This window comes from Protopterus annectens, chromosome 1.part0 (genome assembly GCF_019279795.1).
Source record: "Protopterus annectens isolate FY-2018-M chromosome 1.part0, PAN1.0, whole genome shotgun sequence".
In the NCBI taxonomy this organism is placed as follows: domain Eukaryota; kingdom Metazoa; phylum Chordata; order Ceratodontiformes; family Protopteridae; genus Protopterus; species Protopterus annectens.
In genome coordinates, this window is record NC_056725.1 from 539,150,355 (window position 1) to 539,177,557 (window position 27,203).

A 27,203-nucleotide genomic window follows, 5' to 3' on the forward strand; every position below is an offset into this window, starting at 1 on the left:
TTTTGTGGCGGATCCTGGCACCTGACAGGCAGCTGACAGTAACTTTCTCCTTGTTTAGCCTGGTGAGTGGAACATCAGTGTGCCTGAGTCACCTATGACTAGAATGTTGGGTACGTTGTTTTGCCATATGGGCTCTGGTTGAGTGGCACACTGAGTTTGTGGGCTATGTGTCATTTGGGTTGTGTTGGGGGGTGGAGGTTCCTTGCATTTCTGCTTTGGAGGTACCTGTTGCTTGGGTAGATTTTTTGAGAGCCTCTGCGAATGTGGGTGTGTGTTTTGTGTTTCTGTGTGTGTTTTGGTGGTGTAGGTTTTGAGGGACTTGTGTGATTAGTGTGGTGTGGTGCAAGTGTTTATCTTCTCCTCTTGGCTGTCTAGTCCAGTCTTGGGTGAAGAGAATTCTTAATTCAAACCTGTTGGATGCAAAGTATTAAAACTGACAAATTGTGGAGTGACCTGAGTTGTGGAACTCCGTCATAAGGGAAGTTTGGACAAGAGTTACCCTACTCATCCTGTGCTTCCAGTGCTAGTCAGCAGGAAGCTGAAGAACCCTCTCCAAATACCGGCGGGTCACCTCACTGCTCAACTACCCTACAATCCCTCTTTCAAGGAAACCAGTAAATTACCCTACTCATCCTGTGCTTCTAGTGCTAGTCAGCAGGAAGCTAAAGAACCCTCTCCAAATACTGGCGGGTCACCTCATTGCTTAACTACCCTACAATCCCTCTTTCAAGGAAACCAGTAAATTACCCTACTCATCCTGTGCTTTCGGTGCTAGTCAGCAGGAAGCTAAAGAACCCTCTCCAAATACCGGCAGGTCACCTCATTGCTTAACTACCCTACAATCCCTCTTTCAAGGAAACCAGTAAAGTATGTCTGCTGAATAATTCCTACAAGAAAGACTTTCTATTTATTTTACCACTAGCACAATTGTTAAAGCCAGTCCTGAGCTAGGACTCTACTCCCCTCTCTTCTGTATCTTCACTACCTCTCTGCTCCCACCAGCATAGATACCCAGCTTGTCTTACACACACTGTTCCTTGCTGTCTACCAACTTACTCCCTCTCATACAAGCCTGCAATACTTGAATTATCCACTAGGTGTGACCCTTATTCCAGCCATAATCTCCTCTTGCCCTTTTCTCATGATCAGCTACTTACCCCAATTTCTTCAACTTAGTTGTCCCCGAAGTGCTATTTAGTCCTCTCTTTTTTTCCCTCCACTTCTACAGTCCACAGGCAACTTTCTAGCCTCTATACTATTCAAACCTACCACCTGGAATTAGTCCAGCTTATTCTTTTTCGCAAACTGCTTCATTATCTCTCTTATGCTCTGGTCCTTTGTTCCTCTTCTACTCTCTACTGCCTGTCAGTCCCCCTGTCCTCTACTTTTCTATCTGTCTCTATCCATACCATTCATACCACTCTGTCATATTCTACCATACTATTCCTATCTCTCTCTCTTTCCCTACCTGTACTAAAGCACTGTAAGCTGTCCCAGTGTCTCATTTGCAGTTGTCTGCCCCTTGCCCCTCCCACCTTTACCTACTCTTCCCCCTGTTGCCCTCCCCTTCCCTCCTTACTCCTCTGAACTCACATAAATACCCTGGGTTTAGTGGGGCGCCATCTTTAGAATTTGGAATAAGCCCTGGCTGCTGTCTGCTCCTTGCCCAGCATCTAACCTCTGTGGTATGCAGTTATTTTCAACTTGTCTGCCTCTCATCATACCAAATGTTTTTCTAATTTTGTTTTCGACTATTTGATCAGTCCGCCTATCAACTATGTTGTACCTGTGCTGCTATGACTGTCTTGTAAGCCTGTATTGTTAAATAGTGTAACTACTGAGCGATTTTAAACCTCTGTGGCTTGTTTGTGGTTTAAGACTGATAAGGCGTATCTTTATTTGCGCCGTTTGAACAGCCCATTGTATACTTGTGCCCCTAGGGATTACTGTAAGCATAAGGAGTTTAAAATTTGACAAGGTGTCTTTTCGCGCCTTTTAAAAGCCCAGATTGTATGCTTATGCCCTAAGGGTTTATTGTGTCTGTAACGTAATTCTTGTTGAGATTGCAAGCAGAGTGTGGCTTGCTTAAGGTTGAATACTGATCAGGCGTCCATTTTGCGCCTTTTTACAGCCCACGGTGTTTGCTTGTGGCAGGTTATTATACATACTGTTTGGCCAAGCCCAATTAGCCGTGATTTCAAGTACTAATAGGGCTTCAACCTGGTTAGGGCTAAGTGAACCTCACAACACTCATGTGTTTTTATTAGGATATGCAAGCTAATTGAGCTGCCAGCTGTGCATGCTCAGTGTGAGTTGTTTTTTTTTTTTTAGCACTAGAGTTTCTGCCTCTGGAGGATTAGTAAGCCGATATCGGCAAAATCGCTAAAACTCAACTCACAGGGAGTCTCTCTGTGCGTGCCTGCTTTTTATTGAATATCTAAAGAAAAAATGTGATTTATGCAGCGCCACCTAAGCGCTTATCCTAACCACCGGATTATTTCATAATTGCTTACTCTACTGTTAAAAGCCACTAAACTGCTGTTATAAATACACCATCTCTGGGTGTGCCTGTTTTTTATTGGGCATTTGTCACGCAAAAAGGTTGTGCAGCGCTACCTAAGCGCTTACCCTTACCAGCGGATTATTTATAAATCTGAAGCTACTGTTAGACAGTAACGGCTTTATAAAATACGCCATCCCTGAGCGTGCCTGCTCTTTATTGAACTTTCTAGTGTATAAAAGGTCCATGTAGCGCCACCTAAGTGCTTACCTTTACCAGAGGATTAGATAATACAAATTCCATAGTTAAAAGCCAGCAAACAGCGATATAAATACACCAATTCTGAGCCTGCCTGTTCTTTGTCATTTAAAGCAGAAAAAGGCTAATGTAGCGCCACCTAAGCGCTTACCCTTGCCAGTGTATTATTATACATTTCTAATCTCCACTCTTAAAGCCAGTAAACAGCATTAAAAAAACACAACATCCACATAGACAATCTTAAAGGGCCAGGGCTAAACATACCCCCTCTAGCGGTGCTTACAAAGGGGCATATAACTATTTGCATGTTAGAGTTTGGTATTGCTGCTACCAAAGAATTAGATTTATATTTACAAACATTGTTATAATTAGTTTAAGACTGCTGCTAAGTAGAGTGGAATTTGTTTTTAACTGTTTTCTTTAATTATACTGCTAAAAAAAAAGGCACATAACTATTGTATTATAGAGTTTTACATTGCTGCTACCAAAGATTTGGTATTGTCTCACTGCTAATCAGAACTAATGCCCCTGTGAATGACTGTCTAATTTTATGTTTTTAGGTTTTTGGAAATGTATACAGGATATTGAAATATTTGTCTCTGGGAATGATTAGTGTTATTCTGAGTATTTATAACTCTGCTTTGTGATATCTCTTGTTTCTTATTTCTACCTTTTTTCTGTTGCCTCCTAAAGTTACCCTACTCATCCTGTGCTTCCAGTGCTAGTCAGCAGGAAGCTAAAGAATCCTCTCCAAATACCGGCGGGTCACCTCATTACTTAACTACCCTACAATCCCTCTTTCAAGGAAACCAGTAAAGTATGTCTGCTGAATAATTCCTACAAGAAAGACTTTCTATTTATTGTACCACTAGCACAATTGTTAAAGCAGTCCTAAGCTAGGACAGCCAGCAGCCTTTGCTCCACCTCTCTTCTGTATCTTCACTACCTCTCTCCTCCCACCAGCATTGATACCCCTCTTGTCTTACACACACTGTTCCTTGCTGTCTACCAACTTACTCCCTCTCATATAAGCCTGCAATACTTGAACTATCCACTAGATGGCACCCTTATTCCAGCCATAATCTCCTCTTACCCTTTTCTCATGACCAGCTACTTACCCCAATTTCTTCAGCTTAGTTGTCCCTGAAGTGCTATTTAGTCCTCTCTTTTTTCCCTCCACTTCTACAGTCCACAGACAACTTTCTAACCTCTATACTATTCAAACCTACCACCTGGAATTAGTCCAGCTGATTGTTTTTCGCTAACTGCTTCAGTATCTGTTTCACTCACTCTGTTCACCCTGCGGGCTCACTCCGCTCCTCTTCCTACCACCAATTTCCACCCACCCCCAGGGGTCCTACCCTTATACTCACTTAACCACACCTCTTCCTCTTACCATTACTCTCAAACCACACCTCTTCCTCTTACCACTAATCTTCAAACACGCCCTTCCTCCTACCTTTACTCTCCTAACGCGCTCCAATTAGCCAATTTCTTTCATATCTAACCACTCACCTCTCCCCTTTAATCATACCACATCCTTCTCCCTTCTTTCATCCCCACCCTTTTTTACTTCTATATTCCACCAACAGATAATCTATACATATTCATGCAATGTTTAAACCACCCATCCCATCTTATGTCCTACTCTTATTCACTCTCACTACTACCTCCTTTAATCTTCACCCATGTACTCACCTCCTTTGAACACCCACTATGTCCATACCTAAACTACCATAATAAGGAAACTAAACTCTACAATCCCTCCTTTCCTTTTTATCCATGCTAATATAACATCTTCAACTAACTACATACTTCCTAAGTATCATAGAACACTACACATAAAATACAACAATCTATATCCCAGGAAAGGCCTACTTCTATACAGCAATTTCTCTAACCCAAACTATCTAAGTCCATTACTCTCATTAAAGGATGGTGACATCCACCCTAACCCAGGCCCAACAACTACTCCTATCTCTCTCCATAACCTGAAACAATCACCTACTCATGCCCTCTCTAATCCATCTAACTCCCTCTTAATAGCTCATCTTAACATATGTAGCATTAACAATAAAGTAACTCAACTCCAAGTTCTAACTGAAGTCTACTCCTTTGATATTCTCTGCCTAACATAAACATGGTTAAAACCTGTAACCAAAAACAATGAAATCATCCCACCTGGATATAATATCCTGAGACTAGACAGAGTAACCAAGAAAGGTGGTGGGGTTGCTATTCTGTATAAATCTAGCTTACAGTTAACCACTTACAACTGTAAACTACCCATAGACTCCAGTGCAGAAATTCTTATCTCCAAACTTCCATTTAACAATGCCAAATCCATCTATATTATTTGTATGTATCTACCACCTGATAACACTGCCACCATGGAAAATATACTTTGCTGGCTTTCCCAACACCTGCCCCAAGAAACCATAATCCTAGGCGACACAAACATTGATTGGAACTGCCACTGTAGCAGTCTCCCCACAACCCATATTAACCTATATGGGTATTCTCAAAACATTACCTCCCCCACCAGGATAAATAAATCTAACAAGAAAGAAACCTTATTAGACTGGATTCTCATAAACCATCATCCTCAGATTTATGAATCTGGAACTCTCCCTGATGATTTAAATGACCACTTACATCATCAGACATAAAACCAATACTCCCATTCCAACATCTGTTAAAAACATCAGATCTAGAAAGAACTTTAACCCTGAACTATTCCAAATGGAACTAAGAGCTTGCAACTGGTCTCCCTTACAACACATCTCTGTAGATGAAGCTGTTAATTACTTTAACTCTAACTTCTTTGCCATTGTCAGCCACCATGCTCCAACCAGATTAATTAGAATTAAAACCAACTCTGCACCATGGCTGTCAAAAGAAACCAAACACAAAATAAATCTTAGAAATAAAATTTGGGCAAAATGGAGAAAGACTAAAAACCCTGTAGATCAACAAACCTTTAGACAGCTTAGAAATGATACCAAGAAAGCTATAATTTCCGATAAGAGACTACTACCTACAATCTCAACAAGCTAATCAAAACAACCCACAAAAATGTTGGACTAGCATTAACCAACTACTCCATCCAGGTCAATCTACTACTCCAAACCCTCAAACTACTGACCACAAAAATCCAATGCATACAGTCAATGCTTTCAGTACCTTTTTTACTAATGCTATCCAAACACTAGCTAGTCAACTATCACCTAATAACTTTACTCTACCTTCCTATAAATCAACCTCACCTCCTCCTTTTCATATTCAACCTGTCCCAACAACATATATTCTAACCCTACTACAGAAACTAAAACCATGCTCTCCCTCAGCAGACCCAACTACCTGCTGAATTCCTACAACAATCAGCCGAAGCTATTGCGTATCCCATTTTGATTCTGATCAGTAGAACTATTACCGAAAGTCATATCCCTAGCTTATGGAAAATTTCCCATATTATAACCCTCCATAAAGGTGGACACTCCACTGAACTCTCCAACTACCGCCCTATTGCCCTTCTCTCTCCTTTGGCAAAGATCATGGATAAATGCATTCATAGACAATTACTTGACCATCTTACCCAAAATAATTTGCTTTCCAACTGTCAACATGGATTCAGACCTTCACATAGCACTACCACTGCCCTCCTTTCCTTCACAGACTGTATCAGTAAAAACCACAACCTTAAGCTCTCTTCAGCAGTATTTATTGACCTGTCTAAAGCTTTTGACATGGTAAATCACAAGACTCTCATCAAAATACTTAAATCCCTGTCACTAGATACGTCTTCCATAAAGTAGTTCCAGTCCTACCTGGATAAAAGACAACAGGCCATACTGTGGGACAAGTCTCTATCTACCCTCCTACCCATTAACCTTGGGGTCCCTCAAGGGTCCATCCTAGGACCTCTACTTTTTTCCATATTTATTAATGACCTTCATCTTGCCATCCCCCAAGCCACATGCATACAATATGCTGATGACTCCACACTGATATGCTCAGCCACTTCCTCTTCTGAACTTCACTCTCTTATCCAGAAAGTATTTAACACAGTTGAACAATGATTTACACATAGGTGCCTTCTAAACCCCAAAAAGACCAAACTCCTCCTCTTCTCTCCTACCCAAAAGTCCTCTCCTCTTGATTTCTCAGTTATCTCCACCAATAAAACTCTTATATCACCAGACACCACCACCAAACTATTGGGTATCACTATTGACAACAATCTGAACCTTGATATCCATATTAACAATACTATAAAAACTGCCAACAAAAAACTTGGCTCTCTCTATAGGATTAAAACCTTCCTTTTACCTAGAGCTAAATCCACTATAGCTCACACCCATCTAATCTCTACACTTCTTTATGCATCGCCCATTTTTACTAAACTATCTAAAAATAACCTTAGTAAATTGGAAATGTCCTACAATAACATTGCCAAATTTGCTACAGGCAACCCATTTAGAATCCACCAGTGCATTAACATAAAGCAGCTGGGATGGCTGGAACTACAAAACCTGATTAAATTCCATCAACTATCTATAGCCCACAGCACTCTATAAACCTTCCAAAACTATTCTATCCACACTCATCACCCCCTATAAAAATCTGAAATCATTAAGGTCTTCTCACAAACTTCTAGTACATACCTCTAAACCAAACAACAAGGCTGGCGACTCCCTCTTCTCTAACACTTTTGGAAAAGCCTGGAATCTCCTCCCCAGTGAACTTTTCTCACTTCCCTCACTATCACTCTTCAAAAACAAATTGAAAGTATTCCTCAGAACACACTGGTTATGCCCCTGTACTAACCCTGACTAGTTATGTGTCTCTCCATACTTTGCTCTACCTACCCTTTGTACTCATAAACTGTGATTCCTTCCTTTTGACCACAATTCTGTCTCCCTTCTAGATCACCACATAGTGTACCAGTATGCTATATAATGCCTGCACTCAGAACTGACGTATTTACTGTGTTAACCTGTAATATGCATTGTTATGATGATTTTAGTTTAATGTTACCTATTTGTTATGTTGTTGTTTTTCATTGTTCTGTCTTGGAGCTTATCTCCCTGGGCCTCTACTGAAAATGGACATGTATCCAGTTAGACTAGCCCAGTCAACAAATGTAAAATAAAAATAAATTTAGTTTCCAAAGCTAATAACTTATTTGTTAACATTTCACCCTGTTGACATAAAGGTTTTCCTAACGCACTAAAAAAAGTAGAATCTGAACCGTCATTATAGGTGCAAAAATGGTTGGCAACCTGGCTATCCAGTCTACTGTGTCTGATATCCCCCAAATGTTCAAGGATGCGCCTTTTAACCTGTCTCTTTGTCCTATAAACTATTTTACAACAGGACAACCACAGCCAATAATGTATCTAACCCCACTTGAACTGCAAGTTAAACCTCTGTGTGGCTCTGTACATCCTATTATTAATCTCTGTACCACTTAAATTCTTAATCTTGGGACAAACTTTACAACCCAGGCAAGAAAAACACCCCACCTGTGCATTGATATCTATGCTTAACTTCTCGTTGTTAAGCAATTCCTTAAGATTAGAAAAATCTACCATAGGAAAACGTGACCACCTCAGGGAACACGCCTCTGGTGGCATCACCTTGCGTGACAATTGGCCAGAATCTTCATACCAAGCTACTCAAATTTTCAGAAAAGGGCGAGAATCTATTAACAAAAAACTTTTCCTCTTCATGATTGATCTGTACACTATGGCCACTCCTTATAAAACTCCCTCTATCATGAATACCCAAAACCCTCCGTTCTGTCCTTTCTTATTTCTCTATGTCAACAGGATGAAATGTTTAAAAGTAAGTTATTAGCTTTGGAAACTAAATTTATTGCCAGTTTTAATACTTTGTATCAAACAGGTTTGAATTTAGAAGTAATTTTCAATGTGTAACTTCTGCATGGGAAGTGTTTTGGGAACAATAATGGAAATGTGTCTTTGATTTTGTTATATTCCTTTGTTCAAAAGGGATGTTTTCACTTTAATATGAACACGGGTTTGATTGTGGTGTTGATGGATGCACTATTACATGTTGTTGTTGGTCTTTCCGGCTTTTCCCGGTTAGGGGTCACCAGAGCGGAACTCCGGTCTGCTAATGATTGGCAGTCGATTTTTATGGTGCCGAGGTGCCAGCCTGACGCCCAACCTTCAGCAAAGGCACGCCCTTTCACGCTTGTCTTTCAGAGGCCACTCGACCGTGGGGAGGACATGCAGACTCCACACAGAAGGCACTCCAGCCGAGAATCGAGCAGGAGAACCTCTTGCTGTGAGGTAACACTGCTACCTCTGTACCACCGCGGATATCACATTAATGTACTGTTACATAAGCAAGGTTTTTTCTGGTGTGTAATTTATCCCATGAAGGCATAAGCCGAGGTACCAGGAGACACCATTAAAGGATCTTATGCAACTCTGAGGCTTTTTTGTTTTTGGTTTTGTGTTCCCTTTTTTTGCTAGTTCGCTAGCTGGTGTTTTTCACTAAGCAGAACCACCTCAGACAGCCACAAGTGAATGCTGTCAAGAGAGGTGTTCCTAGATCTGATCTACAGGTGGGGTATGCCTCAGACCTGTTCCCCTCCTCCATAAACAGGCAACTCCAGAGCTACTGCTCCAAACACCTCAGACAGCCACGAGTGGATGCTGTCAAGAGAGGTGTTCCTAGATCTGATCCACAGGTGGGGTATGCCTCCGATAGACCTGTTCACCTCCTCTATAAACAGGCAACTCCAGAGCTACTGCTCCAGAACTCACGACCCGAAGGCATTGCAAACAGACGCCTTCTCAATGTCATGGAAGGGGAAGTTCCTGTATGCCTTTCCCCCCTTCCCTCTGATACAGAGGGTCCTACTGAAAATTCAGCAGGACTTGCCAGAAATCTTGCAGACTCCCTATTGGCCAAGGCAGCACTGGTTCTCTCTTCTACTTCATCTGTCCAAAGGCAATCACCACAAGTTACCCCCCTCAGTGGACCTTCTCACACAGCACAAGGGGACACAGATACACCCACAGTGGTGGCCTGTGCACCTCTCCCTGTGGCATATAGGATTCTGATTCCCTTCAGACACCTGTATAACGAGGGCATGCTTTCAGTCCTGCAGGAGGCCAGGAAACCCAGCACAAGAAAATCTCATCTTTCCAAGTGGAAAAGGTTTTCCTTCTGGTGTCACAAATGACAGATGTAACCAGTGGACATCGACTTGCCTCTGATTCTGTCCTACCTGTGTGAACTCCTGAAGACGAGTTTGTCTTGCTGCTCTTTAAAAGCACACCCATCTGCCATCCCTGCCTGCCTATGGAACCTCCGCTGGCATCCAGATTACCAGCCAAACTCTTTCTGAAGTGGGTTCTGCACCTAGGACCTCCCAGGAAATCATCCCGCCTCCCTGGGATCTTAATTATGTGCTAGAAAAACTCACTTTGCCTCCTTTTGAACCAGCTAACAAGACCGCCTTAAAAGTTTGCATGGGCAAACAGTCCTGATAGTAGCTTTGACATCAGCCAGGAGAGTCTCAGAGCTTCAAGCCCTTATGGCTACTCCATCTTTTCCTGATTTTCCATTTGGACAGGGTCACCTTGAGATTAAATGCCTCCTTCACCCCCCTAAGGTGGTCAACGACCTTTCCTTGAATCAGGCTATCCTTCTGCCTACCCTTTTCTGTAACCCACAGGGAGATAGTAAGAGTGTCCTTCATTCCCTGGATGTCCACAGACAACTCAGATTCTATTTGCATAAAACTAAACCTTTTCCGTAAATCAGACCAACTGTTTGTCTCCTTCCACCCCATGGCTCTGGGGAAAGCAGTGGGAAACTGACCATTTCTGCCTGGATATCCAAGGATATCTCCTTTTGCTACACTCACCATATGAAGACTCTCTCAGGCAGCGTCAGGGCCCACTCTACAAGAGCAGTGGCCTCTTTTGGGGCCTTTTTCAAAGGTCTGGACACTAGCTCCATTGTGGAGGCAGCCACCTGGTCCTCGGTGCACACTTTCACCAGGCATTACAAACTGGACCACATTTCCAGAGCCAAGGCAGGAATTGCCAAGGCTATCCTGCATGGGTTCCTGGAGTCCTCTATATCAGGCCACCCCACACTCTTAATGAGCTTTGGTAGACTACTGCAACATTGGAATAGAAGGACATAGGAAAGTTGTGTAAGAACTTACCATAACCATAGATGTCCTTCTCTTCCATGTTGCATTATTCCTTCCCCTCCCACCATTCCCTCTTCTTAACCTTGCACTTGCTCTTCCTTGTTCAGGGACAGGCTATGTCCCTCAGAACTGGCTTGTCTGGGGCTTTAGTTTGGTTCTGAGGACTAGTGCGTGCAGATGTCACCTTTATGGCCCACGTACCTGCCTCTGTCAGATGTCCACACCAAGAGGGACTGAAAAAGCTTTGGAAATCTGGTTGGACAAGCTGATCGGAAGAAGGGCAAACCCACTAGTAGAATACTGCAACATGGAAGAGAAGGACATCTTTGGTTATGGTAAGTTTTTACACAACTTTCCTTTTCTCCACTCTGCACGTCCGTGGCACCTGCGACGTTGGCACCTGATGGGGGGTGGGCAGGTTTGCCCGGATGGCTTAGGACCGTTTCCATATCTGAGGAAAGCCCTTCTAATCCTCTGGTGTCCTCGGATCCTAGGCCTGTGCCTCCTCAGCTCAGACCAAAGACCTCTTCTCTTTATTAAAAAAAAAAAAAAAAGGCAGAAGTCTAAACATTTGTCTGCTCCTTCAGAAAGTGTTCCTGATTGGCAGGCATTTTTCATTCTATTTTTCAGGCCTTCATGGCTCTTAGGCCTACTTCATCACAGACACCTTCTGGTTTGCCAGCTTTCAGTCACACTCAGGTCTGTTTCCTTAGACCCATTGCACCATAAGTCACCTAACGAAGACTCTTCATCTTCCTCTTCAGATGAGTCCCTTTCTTATTCCATACAGCTGGCTTCTCTCTTGGAATATTGCTCTCCTGAAGAAGATTCTCTAGAAGGTGATTCCCTACCTGAAGATACCACCTTTGGGGGAACAGTTTCCAAAATGAGGGAGTATTTCAAATGGGATTCCACACAAATGACAGAAGTTCAAAAGAGATATGAGCTTTTACAGATGGAATCCTCCTCTCCCTCCGCCATTCCTCCCTACTTAGACACCTTTGCCTCGGCTTCCTAGGCCCTAGACTCTCAGCCAACTGCCCCTAAAAGAACAGACAGGTTCTATGAAGTCCCTGATGACTTCAGATTCCTTATTAAGCCTCCTATAGTAGACCCTGCTGTTACTGCAGTTTCTCCAGGTAAACAGTCTATACAGATTCCCTCCTCTTCTTTGCTCCCTTCGGATAAAGACAATAAGATGATGGATAGGTTAGGGAAGAAAATGTACACATCTTCCATCCTGGCCTTCATAGCCATCAATTACCAAACACATATGGTCAAATATGCTTTGGACTTGGTTTCACAAGCCATGGATCAACTGAGTTCTATAACAGTCTCTCCCACCCAGCCACAGGTGGCCTCTACCTTTTCATTAGCTGCACAAGTCACTAGACACACACTAAAGTACAGCTCTGATGCCGCAGAAGCATCAGTCAGGTCAGCTGCCTCAATCTCAGTCCTTCTGGCTCATGCTACAACCATTGCCTGATGATTTTAAATCATCAAAATCATGGACTGTCTGCTGGACAATAACCTTCTCTTTGGAAAACGGTCAGCAGAACTGTTTAGAAACCTGCAGGAGAAATGCAAAGAACTGCAGGATCTTAAATGCATTTGTCTCACCTGTGTCTTAGTTTCATAGAAACTAACCTGCTTAAACCCAGATTTGTCAGGAAGGCTTCCGCTGCTCCTTCCACCAAACCCAGAAAAGGTGCCCAAAACCCTTCTTCGTTCAGATCTTCCTCCTCTCAAACTACTCCCAAGACGGCCCTTTCTTGATAGGCCTAACAATGCATGATTGTCATGCCCTAACACACCATCTTCTCCTTTCTGCCATTCCTCTCTCACTGTCTTCCTCTCTGACAAAAGATCACTTCAGACCACTGGGTCTTATCAGTAGTGAAAAAAGAATATTTTATGACATGGAAGGAGGGAAAAGCCTTTCCCAAGAGGTATACCACCTCCCCGAAAGGACCACATTCATCTGTTCCCACAAGTCATTCAGGATTTTGTAAGACAAGGTACTATTCAAAGAGTCCCTCCAGGACAGGAAGGCCTAGCTTTTTATGTCACTGTTCCTAGTCCTATGAAAGGATAGCCCATGGAGACCCATCTTTGGGACCTGTCCCTTGTAAACCCTTTACCTTCATGTGTCCACCTTTCCACATGCTCTCTCTCCAAACCCTTCTTTCACTCTTACCTCCCAGCTCTTACCTGCCCACTTTAGACCTGAAGGATGCATATCTTCGCACCCCTATCCACCCATCTTACAGGAAATTTCCTGCGTTTTGCTGTGCAATCCTTGCACTTTCAGTTTACTGCCTTGCCCTTTGGATTGTCCACTGCACTGAGTATTCACAAAATTCTTTGCTCCTGTGGTAGCCTTTTGCAGAACAAAAGGTGTTCAAGTCTTCCCATACTTAGACGATATTCTTATCCAGGCAGATCATCCAAATAGTCTACTGAGGCACCTGCAGTTAATTTGACATTTCCCTCCTCGAAGGCCTAGGTTTTACAATCAAACATCTCAAATCCTCACTCCCTCCCAGGACCCAGGTGTTCCTGGGTTGCAGAATAAGGACAGATTTGATGAGGGCCTTTTTTCCACCAGAAAAAATCACATCTCTGTCCACTTGTTTCCAGGACCCACTCCTAGCCAGCTGCATTTCTGCCAGGGAGTTCCTACGCCTCCAGGTGTTGATGGCAGTCACGCTTCTCATGTTACCTGTAGCCAGGTTACATGTGTGGAAATTTCAGTGGTACCTGAAGAATGTTTTGTCCCAACACAGCCACCTACTAGACTTTCAGATACCATTTTTCCATGTCCCAAGAAAGAGATCTGGTGGTGGATCCAGCAGATTCACCTGAACCCAGGACTACCTTTACAACCACTCTCTGCAGTGTGACAGATGCTTCAGATCTGGGGTGGGGAGCAGCTATGAATGGACTGAAGGTTCAGGGCCAATGAGATTCCTGTGTTCAAAAAAAAAACGCATCAGTATTGGGGAAATGTCTACCTTCTTCTTAGACCTAAAAGCATTCCTTCCACTCATACACTCAGGACCTTTAAGAATCTTTACAGACGGCACTACTGTCCTGTGGTATATCAACAAACAAGGGGGGACAAAATCATACTTGCTCTGCAGGCTGGCCATCCAAGCTTGGGAAATTGCTACCCTCTCCAAGGTGATGCTGCAGGCAGTTTACATCTCATCTCAAAACAATATTCAGGCAGATGCTGTCACCAGGTCTTTATCACAGAATCACAAATGGATGTTGCACAGGGATGTCTTTCTGGACATACTACATTAATGGGATACACCACAAATAGATCTGTTTGCCTCCCCTCTGGACAGACAACTAAAGTTATTCTGCACAAGAACCCCTCCCTTCAGGCCTGGACAGTGGACCCCTTCTCAAGCTCCTGAAAGGTGATGATGATCTTCGTGTTTCACTGTTGCAGTTATCATCTGTGGGTTATCCCTGCTGTGGTAGCCCTCGACCGGCCTGAATACCATCGTCAGTGGGTTTTTTTGCGTTGGCTGCATTCACCTGTAGTCTGACGTCATTACATCAGTCTTTCTTGCTGTGGAGCCCGTAGCAGAAACAGTTTGCACAAGTGCAGGTCGGTCACTACCAGAAGTTGAATTTCAGCTGAAAACTTCTAAAGCTAAGTACTCTGTTGGGGATCCTTTTTTTCTTGCACTAACCGATGCCCGAAAAAGGTAACAATTGACTCACTTCTGGAAAGCAGATCCCACACTGAGACTTCCATTCTTACTGCGTCACTTGTTTAGGCCCAGTCCCAAGAGGGGTACCCAGACTTACCTCCAAATCAGTGGGCAGAGGCATTGAAACTGGTCCAAACTCTCCTATCCCAGGGGGCAGTAAAACCTGTCCCCTCAGATCAAACAGGCAAAGGCTTTTATTCCAGACTATTCCTTGTTCCCAGAAAAGATGGCATGTGGTGCCTCATCCTGGATCTAGCCATTCTGAACACCTCCCTGGTGGTCCCCAGATTCAGAATGCTAACTTTGCAGCAGCTACTGCCTATGCTAACAAAACATGCCTGGCTAGTGACCCTAGACCTAAAAGATGCCTACCTCCACATCCCCATCAGAGAATCATGCAGGAAATTCCTGCGCTTCCGAGCAGGCTCACAACACTTTCAGTTCTCTGCACTACCCTTTGGCTTATCTGCTCCCAGAGTATTCACCAAATGTGCTTGGCCCCAGCCATAGCATTCTGCAGCTAGAAATGTACAGATTTACCCTTACCTGGACAACTGCCTCATTCAGGTGGAGTGCAAAGAAAAGCTGCTGCAGGACCTTTTCTTTGTCAAATCACTCCCATCTTCCCTAGGGTTCACCATCGAGCAGAAATCAAAGCAAAATCCCACCAGGAAGATCATTTTCTTGGGAGCAGTGCTAGACACAGCATCCCAAATGGCCTTCTTATCCCCAGAAAAGCAGAGCTTCCTGCCTTTCTACTTTACCGAGCTGGCTTCCAGAAGTTACCTCACTACGAGGAAGTTCCTGCAAGCCCTGGGATACATGGCATCTTTCATCCTTCTCATTCCTGTGGCCAGGCTTCACATGAAAAAGCTTCAGTGGTATCTAAAGAACCTTTGGTGCCAGCACTCTGTCCCCAGAGACCTCTGTCCCTCTGATCCTATGTATAAGGGCCAAGTTTCTCTGGTGGGCGGAGGCCTGTGCCAGAAACAAGGGTCTTCCCTTCATCCTCTGCTTTTCCGGCCAGACCATCACCACCAATGTCTTAGACTTTGCTTGGGGCGCTCACCTAGCAGGCAGGTGCACCCAAGGTCTTTGGGATGCCCACCAACTACACTTGCACATCAATCAGAAAGAAATGATGGCAGTACAAAGGGCTCTGACAACTTTCAAACCCCATCTCAGGCCAGGGGTTCTCCTTTATAAAAGTAGAGTACACCACAGTAATGTGGTATATCAACAAACGGGGGGAGGAGGACCCAGTCTTACCCCCTGTACAGGTTAACCTTTGAGCCTCTGGCTTACAGCCATCTCCATGGGTTTACCACCTAATTGCCCAATATTTACCAGGGGTCAACAACACCCTGGCAGACCACCAAAGCAGAAACTTACTGGACCCCCACGAATGGCAGCTCCACAGGGAAATCTTTCTGCAAATCACTCAGGAGTGAGGTACTCCAGAAGTGGATCTCTTTGTCTCACACGTCAACCACCAGCTGCAAAAGTTCTGTACCAGGGAGTATCACCCTCTAGCGTGGAAGGTGGATGCCTTGACCTTCCCTTGGAACTCCCTCTTTGTGTACGCGTTCCCTCCTCTGCCCCTTATTCCCAAGGTACTGATCAAAATAGGGGATGAGATCAAAGGCCATCCTCATTGCTCCAGATTGACCCAGACAGCATTGGTACCCCTTACAGCGCAGCCTGACCTTACAGCCCCCCCCCCAGGCAGCTTCCCCTGATCTCAGACCTCTTGACCCAGGTGAGGGGGAAGATACTGCACCCAGACTTAGACTCTCAATCTTTCAGCATGGCATATACTTTAAAAGCTAACAAGGAGTCCCTGTTAAGCAAACCAGTCCTAGACATCATCTCAGAGGTCAGAAGGCCCAGCACCAGAAAATCATACGCAGGGAAATGGAAATGATTCTGCTCCTGGAACCAGTCCAAAGGGGCCAGTAACTACCTTCTTTCCATCCCTCTTATCTTGGATTACCTATCTGAGTTGCTCAGTCGTGGCCTCTTTCTTCTCTATTAAAATCCATGCCTCAGCCATTTCTGCCCATTACAATTCAGACCCACCCTTCTTCCTTCAGCCTTTGATTAAGCAATTTCTTAGAGGGGGGTTCTAATATCAGTCCTCCCATAAGGCCTCCCACGCCACCCTGGGACTTGAGTCTAGAAAAACTAACCTTACTTCCTTTCGAACCTGCTGCTTCTACAGAATTGAAATACCTCTCCTGGAAGAGACTACCTTCCTACTAGCTATCACCTCCTCCAGAAGAGTATCAGAACTTCAGGTTCTCATGGCTGTTGAGCCCTTCATTTTCCATGCAGACAGGGCCTCCCTGAGAACTACCCTTCTCCCTTATGTTGAAGGTGGTATCTGATGTGACCCTCAACCCAGGCCATACACCTACCCACCTCCTTTCTCAACCCTCAAAACAAGTGGAAAAGAATTCTACACTCTCTAAATCCCCACAGACAACTCGGATACTATCTGGACCATACTAAACCATTCAGAAAAAGACCAACTACTGGTCAGCTTTGCCCTGGGGCAGAGGGGAAGCCCATTTCCAAACAAACCATTTCCAAATGGATATCGCACTGTATCCATTTCTGCTATAGACTACATGAGAACCCCCCCCCCCCTAAGTCTATCCATAGCCATTCTACTAGGGCAGCCTCCAGTTCCACAGCCTTCCTCAGAAGAGTCCCCACCAGGGGACATCTTGGAAGCTGCCACCTGGACCTCTGTCCATACCTTTAGAAAGCATTACCACCTACCTCTTTTTTCAAAGTCTAGGGGAGGGTGTGCCTCTGTATTTCTGCAGGGCCTGCTGACCCATGCCTAGGACTCTTATCTTTCCTTCCACCCCTCTCCTCAGCTTTTTGAATCATCCCACAAGTGATGACTGCAACAGTGAAACACGAAGAACATAGTACAGTTGTGTACACTTACCATAAATATAGATGTTAGAGTGTATTCACTGTTGCAGTCCTGGTTTCCCTCCCTCCATCCCAATATAGCATCTTCCCCTCGGGGGCAGTAAGCTTCCCACGGTGGCTTTTTGCCACCAGGACCACTTTTCCTTATTTCCTTCTGCTTCTGATGGGTTAGGGCTTGAAAAACTGATGTAATGATGTTGGCTGGCTTGCTTTATAGCACTGACGACCTGACATCAGACTACAGGCTACTGCAGCCGACACAAAAAAAAAAAAAAAAACATTGACTCTGGTATTCCTGCCGGCTGAGGGCTACCACAGCAGGGATTACCTACAGGCATACCTCCCAACCATACCGAATTACTCTGTGTTTACCGAGTTTTGGGGTCCAAATGAAGGGGTGTCACGATTCCTGATTGGCACTTCTTCGTTTCTGATTTTTTTCCTTTTTGTTTTTTTTTTTATTTTTCAATTTTCGCTCTGTCGGCACTAACATCATGACGTGCGCGATGACGTCAGCGCCGTCAGGGCTACCAGCCAGTCAGAGTTCAGCTGAAGGAGCTCGCACACATCATTTCCGGCTGGCTGCGAGCAGGAACAGGAACAGCTTGCTCTAATGGATGAGCGGGGAACAGAAACCGTGCATCAATGAGTTTTGGATTTATCTGACGAGCGGGACAAAGAATCAAGTAAGGAAACAAGGGTGGGTGTGTGTGTGTGTGTGTGTGTGTGTGTGTGTGTGTGTGTGTGTGTGTGTGTGTAGTAGGGATGTGGAGGTGCAGTGATGATTTCCCCCTTCGAAAAAATTTTTTATGTTTATTTTTCTAACCACAACTGTTCGTAGTGTTCTGCAATCATACATATGTGACAGCTGATTGCTAAGCAGTTTTGCTTCTATTAGGAAGCCTTCATTATGTTGCTGCATGGATTATATATATGTTTATGGTAAACAATAGCAAAAAAGAGTTATTTATAAAATTCTTCTGTCAGTTATAATTGTCTTCAATAAAACCAGACAGACATGACTTGTGAAAATGACTGCATGTTTTTTTTTGTAAAACGCATCCAGTTTTGTTTTAGTAGTTGGCTGTTAAAATACAACAGACATAAACAGGTAAAGGAAAGCTATGCAGTAAGTAATTTGATTAGCATAGAAAGGGATACTTAGAGCGGGTAATGTTAAACATAATCAGTTTTTGAGGGTGGGAGAGTAACTGTTAGGCAGGAAGCAGGTAGAATGACTAGGATTAATAAGGAGACTCATAAGGAGTGCAGGCAGAATTAAGAAAGTGTTTCATTTGGAAACAATCAGCTGTTTTGCAGGGCACACTGGTATGATCCAGATTATGTGAATGTCCAAACTAACTAGACCTAGGCCAGAGGGTCTTGCAGCTCTCTGATACAGGCTTTCAGGCATATGCCAGGGACTATCTTAAAACGCATGGGTCTAGCTGTGTAGGGTAGATGTACATCATTCTAAGTGTATGATAAAGACATTCTTTATAGTAATGAGATACCGTTCAACACAAATAAGAAAACCTGAGAACTTAATTTGTATTCCCCCATTATTGGCTTTGTCCAGGTTTTTTGTGCTAAGAGAGCTATGGTGAGAAGTGAGAACTGAATTCACTAAATGATGGCCATTAAGTTTCAGTCTTCCTGTTTTTCAGGAAACTGCTGATTTGGCATAGTGGTATGTTGCTCTGACTGTAATGCATAGGGTCTTGAATTCAAGACTTGCTAGTGAAATGCATGGTGATAACATTTTATTCTAGCAGCTTTCCAAAATTATACAAGTAATGTTTAAAATGTGCCCCTGGTTTTTCACCTTTTGCCCCCCCCCCCCCCCAAAAAAAAAAAAACTGAAATTGAAAATGTGTGAAAAGCTGTGCAAAATGCCTGTGGCTTGCACTACTGTCATTCTATTTATAGTGTGGGTGTGGAAGTAGACTTTTATGATGGAAATGTTTTCAATTGGGCAGTTTTGTCATTATTGGTTCATGCATTTTTTTCATTGCCTACAGTACAGCCTACAGGAAAAATGTTCAAACAAATTTACAAAGCGCTGTATTAAGTGTGCTGTATTATACAAGGAATATAACTTAGGAAGGTGTATCAAAGAAAGGAACATATGTATGTTTCTTTTGTGTGCAAGGGGCCAGTGATTTAAAAACAGCCCAAAGGTAATCTTTATCCACCACTAGCCAGATGCATTTTCTTTGGATGTGGTGTGGGTTTCAGTGATTGCAAGTTTCAAGGGCAGAGAGGTTTTAATGCCAAGTCTATTTTCATGGTGAGACAGTATTGCTTTGTTTAGCAGATGTCTGTTAGTGTTTGTGCATTGTTGTGCTGCAAAATGTAAAAATAAAATCCAAATAATGATTGTAGAAGTAAAGCAGTACGCACATGTTAGTGTTTATGGTAAATGGTGCGAAATAGCCAGGTAGTGGGGCATTGGAATGGCTGCAGGGGGACTCTGGTGCCGTAATTTGGTTGTCTGTTCTTCAGTTTGCGTTTGAAAGTTGGTATCTCACAGTTCCATTGGAGTGGTGGCAGTTACATAATTATGTAAGCAAATTAGATGTTAATCAGCGTACAGATTTGTATCTATGTTTCATGGGCCTTGTCCAGATTTGTTTCTGGGTTGAGAGGTATGCCCACAGGTGATGACTGCAACAGTGAATACACTCTAACATCTTCATTTATGGTAAGTGTACACAACTGTACTTTTCTTTATGCATTCCCTTTCCCTGTCATACAGAAAGTCCTGCTGAAAAGTCAACAGGACAAACCAAAAATCTTGTTGGCGACTCCCTTTTGGCCAAGGCAGCACTGGATCCCCCTACTTTTTTTGTCAAGCCAAGGGCAATCACAACGGGTTACCCCACAAGGTGGACCTCATCACACAGCAGAAGGGATCACTTATCCATCCACACTTCCAAACCCTCAAACTAACCCTGTCGGTGATAAAATTCTGATCCCTTTTAGACCTCTTTATTCAGAGGACGTGCTTTCTGTCCTTGATGCCAGGAAACCCACTACCAGGAGATCCTACCTATCCAAGTGGAAGAGATTCTCCAGTTGGTGTCTTCACTGGCAGCTAGATCCCTTTCAGGCAGATGTGCCTCTTTTTTTCCTGTTTTTGTGAACTTAAGTCTGAGCTTTCATAGTCATCAGTGAAAGTCCATTTATTAGCTATCTGTGCTTGCTTACCTCTGTCTACCTTTGTTATCCAGATAAAAGGTAAAACTTTTCCTTAAGGGGGGGGGTACTCCATATCAGACTTCCAAGGAAACCTATCCCTCCTCCTTGAGACCTGAACCTCATTCTAGAAAAACTTAACCACTGCCCCCTTCCAGCCAATAGCCACAACCACCTTGAAGATGTGCACTTGGAAATCAGTGCTTCTTGTAGCCCTAACTTTGGTCAGACGGGTTTCTGAACTACAAGCATTCATGGCTATCCCACTTTGCCTAATATTTCATAAGGATAAGGTCTCTTCGTACAAACCCATCCTTCATGCCTAAAGTGGTAAATGAGCTTTCCCTTAACCAGTCCAGCTACTTACCCACATGAGTGCTCCATTCCCTTGATGTTCACAGACAACTTAGATTTTTGTCTAGGTAAAACTAGGAGCATCAGAAAGTCTAAGCAGTTTGTATCCTTTCACCCCAGGGCTCTGGGGAAAGCTGTATCCAAGCAAACATTATCTCCTTGGATTTCTAACACTATTTCATTTTGCTACTCTTTTCATAGAAAACACCTTCCTTACACTGTCTGAGCCCATTCCACTAGGGCCGTGGCCTCCACTGGGGCCTTTTTCAAAGGATTAGATACAGCCACTGTCCTGGAGGCAACCACATGGTCTTCAGTCTACACATTCACTAAGCATTACAAGCTGGACTATATCTTCAGAGCTAGGGCGGGCTTTACTAAAGCCATCCTGCATGGATTCATAGAGAGTTCCTCCTCTTCTACCTCCCATAACACATGCTGAGCTTTGGTACTGTCCTTCATGATGTTCTTCGTGTTTCACTGTTGCAGTCATTACATTTGAGGTAATCTGCTGGCAGGTTGCCCTCAGTCGGCCTGAATTCCAAAGTCTTGGGTCCTGCGTCGGTTGCTGTCTTCTCTTCCATGACGTCAGGTTGTCAGGGGTATAAAACATGCAGCCAACGCCATTTTCTTCAGTCTTTCTTGCTGCATGGTGCCCGAAGCAGAAGCATTTCGCAAGTGCCAGTCGGCCAAATACTGAAATATTCGAGTTTCAGAACCGAAGTCTTCACTAAAGCTAAGTACCTCGTTGGGGAAAATTTTTTCTTGCTTTTTACCGATGTCAGAAAAAGTTAATAATTGTATTACTTGTGGGAAGCAAATACCTCTTAAGGGTTTCCATTTATACTGTATTCCTTGCCTAGGCCCTGATCACAACGTGCCTGGCTGTCAGTTTTGTGCTAGATTTAACCAATGCACTATTAAGCATCGGTATATTTTTGCATCTAAGTATTTTGGAAACGGATTTAACTACCCAGAAATGTCGTCAGATAGCAATCCGACTACCAGAGTACATAAACGCAAAGAAAAGGACAGAGAACGGCAGTCGAGCTCCAAAACTGACGAAGCTTCTCCTAAGCCATTCGCCGGTTCGCTGGTACTCAGTGAGGCGCTTTCGCAGCCCCTGATACCCGCTACCTTCGAGTCGCAGGCCTCTACCGAACCCCATGTGGAGTACGGCATGCCGCAAGATACTCAAGGTATTGGACCGACAGATGTATCTCCCTCGGATGGGTCCGGAGCCGCTGAGCAGGCACCGGCGTCTGAGGGTGTATTCAGACCTCAACATTTTTATATCAAACCGACGAAAGCTGCAAAACCAAAGGCAAAGACACCTTCTAAGACTAAAAAAAACAACGCCTGAGCCACATGCACAGACCTCTATGCCTAAAAAACAGATGATCAAAATGGCTGAAGACCTTATTACCTTGATCAGGGGTACCTATCCCCCTCCAGGTAAGAGACCTAGGCAAGACACTGACTATGAATCTTCAGATCAGGATTCTATTTCTTCTGATTCCTCTTCTGATCAGGAATTATCTTTACGTCCCTATGAGGATTCTGATGCTGAGGAGTCGATTCCATCTGCATCTCCTCCTGGGGATTATTCATTTGGAGAAACCTTGCTTACCTTGAGGGAGTATTTTCACTGGGAGAGTCAAGACTTCTCAGAATCAAAAAAGAGGCTCAGGGATTTCCTCCTTCTCCCTCAGCACAAGCCTTTAGCCATTCCCCCTGTTTTAGACATTGTGGATGATGTGTTTTCGGAGTCAAGCCTGACTCCTTACCTCCAGCTCCCAGTAAGCCTGACAGGTATTACAGGGTCCCTGACTCTCATAAATTTTTATTTAGAAACCCTGCTGCTGATCCTGAAACTATTTCACAGGGTCCAAAGGGAGTTAATGCCTCAACAGCAAAAAACCCTACCCCCTCCGACAGAGATTCAAGGGCAATGGACAGATGGGGAAAAAAGGTTTATACATCTGCAACCTTGGCAATCAGGGCCTTAAACTGTCAATTTCATATGCTTAAGTACCAACAACATGTTATGGGATTGTAGAAACGGAAAATGTTGATTTCAGAATGTGCAGAAAATAAGGAATTGCAGGAATTATTGCATGCAGCTGAACAAGTTGGAAAGCATACTTTGCAATGTGGTTTTGATTCTTTAGAGGCCTCCTGCAGGGCCGCAGTTACTGGATCTGTGATTAGGAGGCATGCCTGGTTAAAGGAACAAAATTTGCCTGATCATGTTAAAGCTAAATTGCTAGATGCACCTTTACAGCATGATTCTGTTTGGTATTAAGGTAGAAGAGGTTTTAAAGAAAGTGGAAGACAAAGCTAAGTCTATGCAAACTGTTAAATATTTCTTACAAGTGCAGCCACCTAGATTTAGTAGACACTGGCCTACAAAAAATTGGTCCTTTCCTGTGTTAGACAGAGCTCAAAGGGGCAAATCCAGACGCCGTAAGGGTTCCAGGTACCAGGCTCAAGACTCATACAGGTCAAAGCAAAGGGGCGCATCCACCACCAAATCTGGAGGAGATAAAGCGCATACCTACAGAAAGCAATCCCAATGACTTTCCTCTGCCTACATCAAGCACTTATCTTTTGGCAGCACCCATAGGGGGAAAATTAGCACTTTTTGCTCAAAATTGGCAGTTAATAACCCAGGACAAGTGGGTACTAAACATCGTATCACAGGGATACAGGTTCCATTTCCACACTCTGCAAATGACAAATGGTTGGCCAGATCTGCCATAAAACCAATGGGCAGAGGCACAGAAACAGGTTACATCCCTCATGGATATGGGGGCCATTCAGACAGTACCAGAACAGGAAAAACGACAAGGTTTTTACTCAAGACTGTTCCTGGTACCCAGAAAGGACAAGCCCTGGCGGCCAATACTGGATTTATCGATTTTGAACACATACCTGGACATTCCAAAATTCAAAATGCTCACTTTGCAACAGCTTCTGCCCATGCTGGGCAAGAATGCTTGGCTGGTGACTTTAGACCTAAAAGAAGCATACCTGCATGTCCCAGTAAGACAGTCGTGCAGAAGATACCTCCGATTCAAGGCTGGCTTAATGCATTACCAATTTGTTGCACTGCCCTTTGGCTTATCTATTGCGCCCAGGGTCTTTACAAAGTGCCTAGCACCAGTAATTGCATTTTGCAGACAAAGAAGTATTCAAATATATCCTTACTTGGACAACTGTCTCATTCAAGCAGAGAACAAGGACACTCTTCTGCGACACCTGGCATTTGTGAAAAGGCTTCTAACATGCCTAGTGTACGCAAACGAAAAGAAATCACAACTGGTACCCTCTCAAAAAAATAACATTCCTGGATGCAAGCTTGAATACAACTGCCCAGATGGCTTACCTCACGCCAGACAAAGGCAACTGACTACTTACTTCAAACTGATGGGAACAAAAACCCAGTGTTCTGCAAGACACATTCTGCAGGCTCTGGGCTTCATGGCATCCTGCATCCTACTAATTCCATATGCAAGACTGCATATGAGGAAACTTCACTGGTACCTAAAAAGTTTATGGAGTCAACATTCACACAGTCTGGAAACAATGATTCCTCTCATCCCTTGCCTGCAACAGGAGTTTCTATGGTGGGCAAAGGCCTGTCACCAAAACATGGGACGACCCTTCACTCTACCTCCTGCCAGCCAAACCTTAAATACAGATGCATCAGATTATGCCTGGGGGGCCCACATGGCAGGAAGATGCATTCAGGGCATATGGGCACCAAATCAAATGCATCTACATACCAACCAGAAAGAGATGCTAGCTGTTCAAAATGCCCTAACAGCCTTCAAGGACTTGCTTCATCCAGGACAACAACTGATAAAGACGGACAACACCACAGTCATGTGGTATATAAACAAGCACGGGGGCACACACTCATACCCCCTTTGCAGATTAGCCATGGCACTGTGGGACACAGCTTTGACCTACCATATAAATCTTCAAGCTCAATTCCTGCCAGGAAAACAAAACACTCTGGCAGATGATTTAAGCAGAAACCTTAAGGATCCTCACGAGTGGAAAGTAAATCTACAAGTCTTCAGCATGATAGCAAAGAAATAGGGGAGCCCAGACATAGACCTATTTGCCTCTCCTCAAAATTATCAACTGAAAAGATTCTGCACAACGACTTATCACAGACAAGCATGGAAAGTGGACACCCTATCCTTCAGTTGGAAAAACCTATCCGTTTACGCCTTTCCTCCTCTGCCTCTTCTACCCAAGGTCTTCCTAAAAGTCAGACAAGAGAAGCCAAAGATGATATTTGCCCCGGACTGGCCCCGCCAATACTGGTACCCAATCCTATGGAACTTGTCTCAATACCCAGCTTGGACCTTGCCTCAAAAACCACAACTACTGTCCCAGCAAAACAATCAGATTCTGCACAATCAACTACAGACTCTGAACCTGGCAGCATGGCTAATACTGTAATTATACAAACGACACGTCTCAGTAAAGCTGTGATGGATGTTATTTTGGAAGCCAGAAGGCCTAGTACTAGAAAATCTTATGCTGACAAATGGAAGAGAATTCTGTGCTTGGAATCAAACACAAGGAACTGATACAGCAGAACTGCACATTCCGCAGATATTACAATACTTAACTGAGATGCTTGACAAAGGCCTATCTTTCTCATCAATCAAAGTCCATGCCTCTGCCATTTCGGCTCGTTACAATACAGAGCCACCAATCTTTTCTCATCCTTTACTAAAGCAGTATCTTAGAGGAGCCAAAAATTTAAGGCCTCCTAGAAGATCACCATTACCTGCAATGGGATCTCAGTTGTGTTGGAAAAGCTCACCTTGCCTCCATTTGAACCAGCTGCTACCAATGATATAAAGTTCTTATCATGGAAGACAGCCCTGCTACTAGCAATTACTTTAGCAAGAAGAGTTTCAGAGCTACAGGTTCTCATGGCTGTAGAGCCTTTTATCATATTTTATCCAGACAGGGTGTCTCTGAGGACAAATCTTACTTTTATGCCTAAGGTCGTTTCCCGTGTGACTCTTAACCAAACAATTCATCTGCCAACTTTTTATCCAAATCCGCAGAACAAAGGGGAGAGAATTCTGCATTCCTTGGATGTACACAGACAGCTAAGATTCTACTTGAGCAGGACTAAAGCTCTAAAAAAAGCTGAGCAATTACTAGTGTCGTATGCTGCAGGATCAGAAGGAAAGGCTATATATATAAGCAGACAATTTCAAAGTGGATAAGCCATTGCATCCGTTTCTGCTACTTACACCATGGCAAACCTGTGCCCAAGGGCATTAGGTCTCAATCCACCAGGGCTGCAGCTACTTCGGCAGCCTTCCTCAGAGGAGTACCAACCAAGGACATTCTAGAGGTTGCTACTTGGAGTTCTGTTCACACCTTTACAAAGCATTACCATTTGCTTCTCTACTCTAAGTCCAGGGCAGGCTTTGCCACTGCAGTGCTGCAGGGCCTTATAGCCTCACCTAATGCTGTTTATCTCCAGCTTCCCAGCCATAGCTTTGGGATTCTACCCAAATGTAATGACTGCAACAGTGAAACATGAAGAACATAGTGCAGTTGTATACACTTACCATAAATGTAGATGTTCGAGTGTATTCACTGTTGCAGTCCAGGTTGCCCTCCCGCCATCCCCCTGTCATTCTACAGTTTATCTTTCCTTCTCTATCTTCTACAACCTATATGGTGTAAAGTTTATATTGATGCATGTATATATATATATATATATATATATATATATATATATATAATATTGCTACTTTTTTGGGGGCACTTGACATCGGGGGCAAGAAAAACTAAAAAAAAAAAAATGGCGTCTGCTGCATGTTTTATACCCCTGACGACCTGATGTCATGGAAGAGAAGACAACAACTGACGCAGGACCCAAGACTTTGGAATTCAGGCCGACTTGGAGCAACCTGCTAGCAGATTACCCCAAATGTAGTGACTGCCACAGTGAATACACTCTAACATCTAC

At 43.8% G+C, this 27,203-nt stretch overlaps 1 protein-coding gene across 3 annotated transcripts in view; it reads left to right on the forward strand.

The window, feature by feature from the left end:
* Window positions 1-27,203, forward strand: part of XPO1 (exportin 1) — a 1,770,162-nt gene that overhangs the window by 912,756 nt on the left and 830,203 nt on the right. The window lies entirely within an intron of this gene.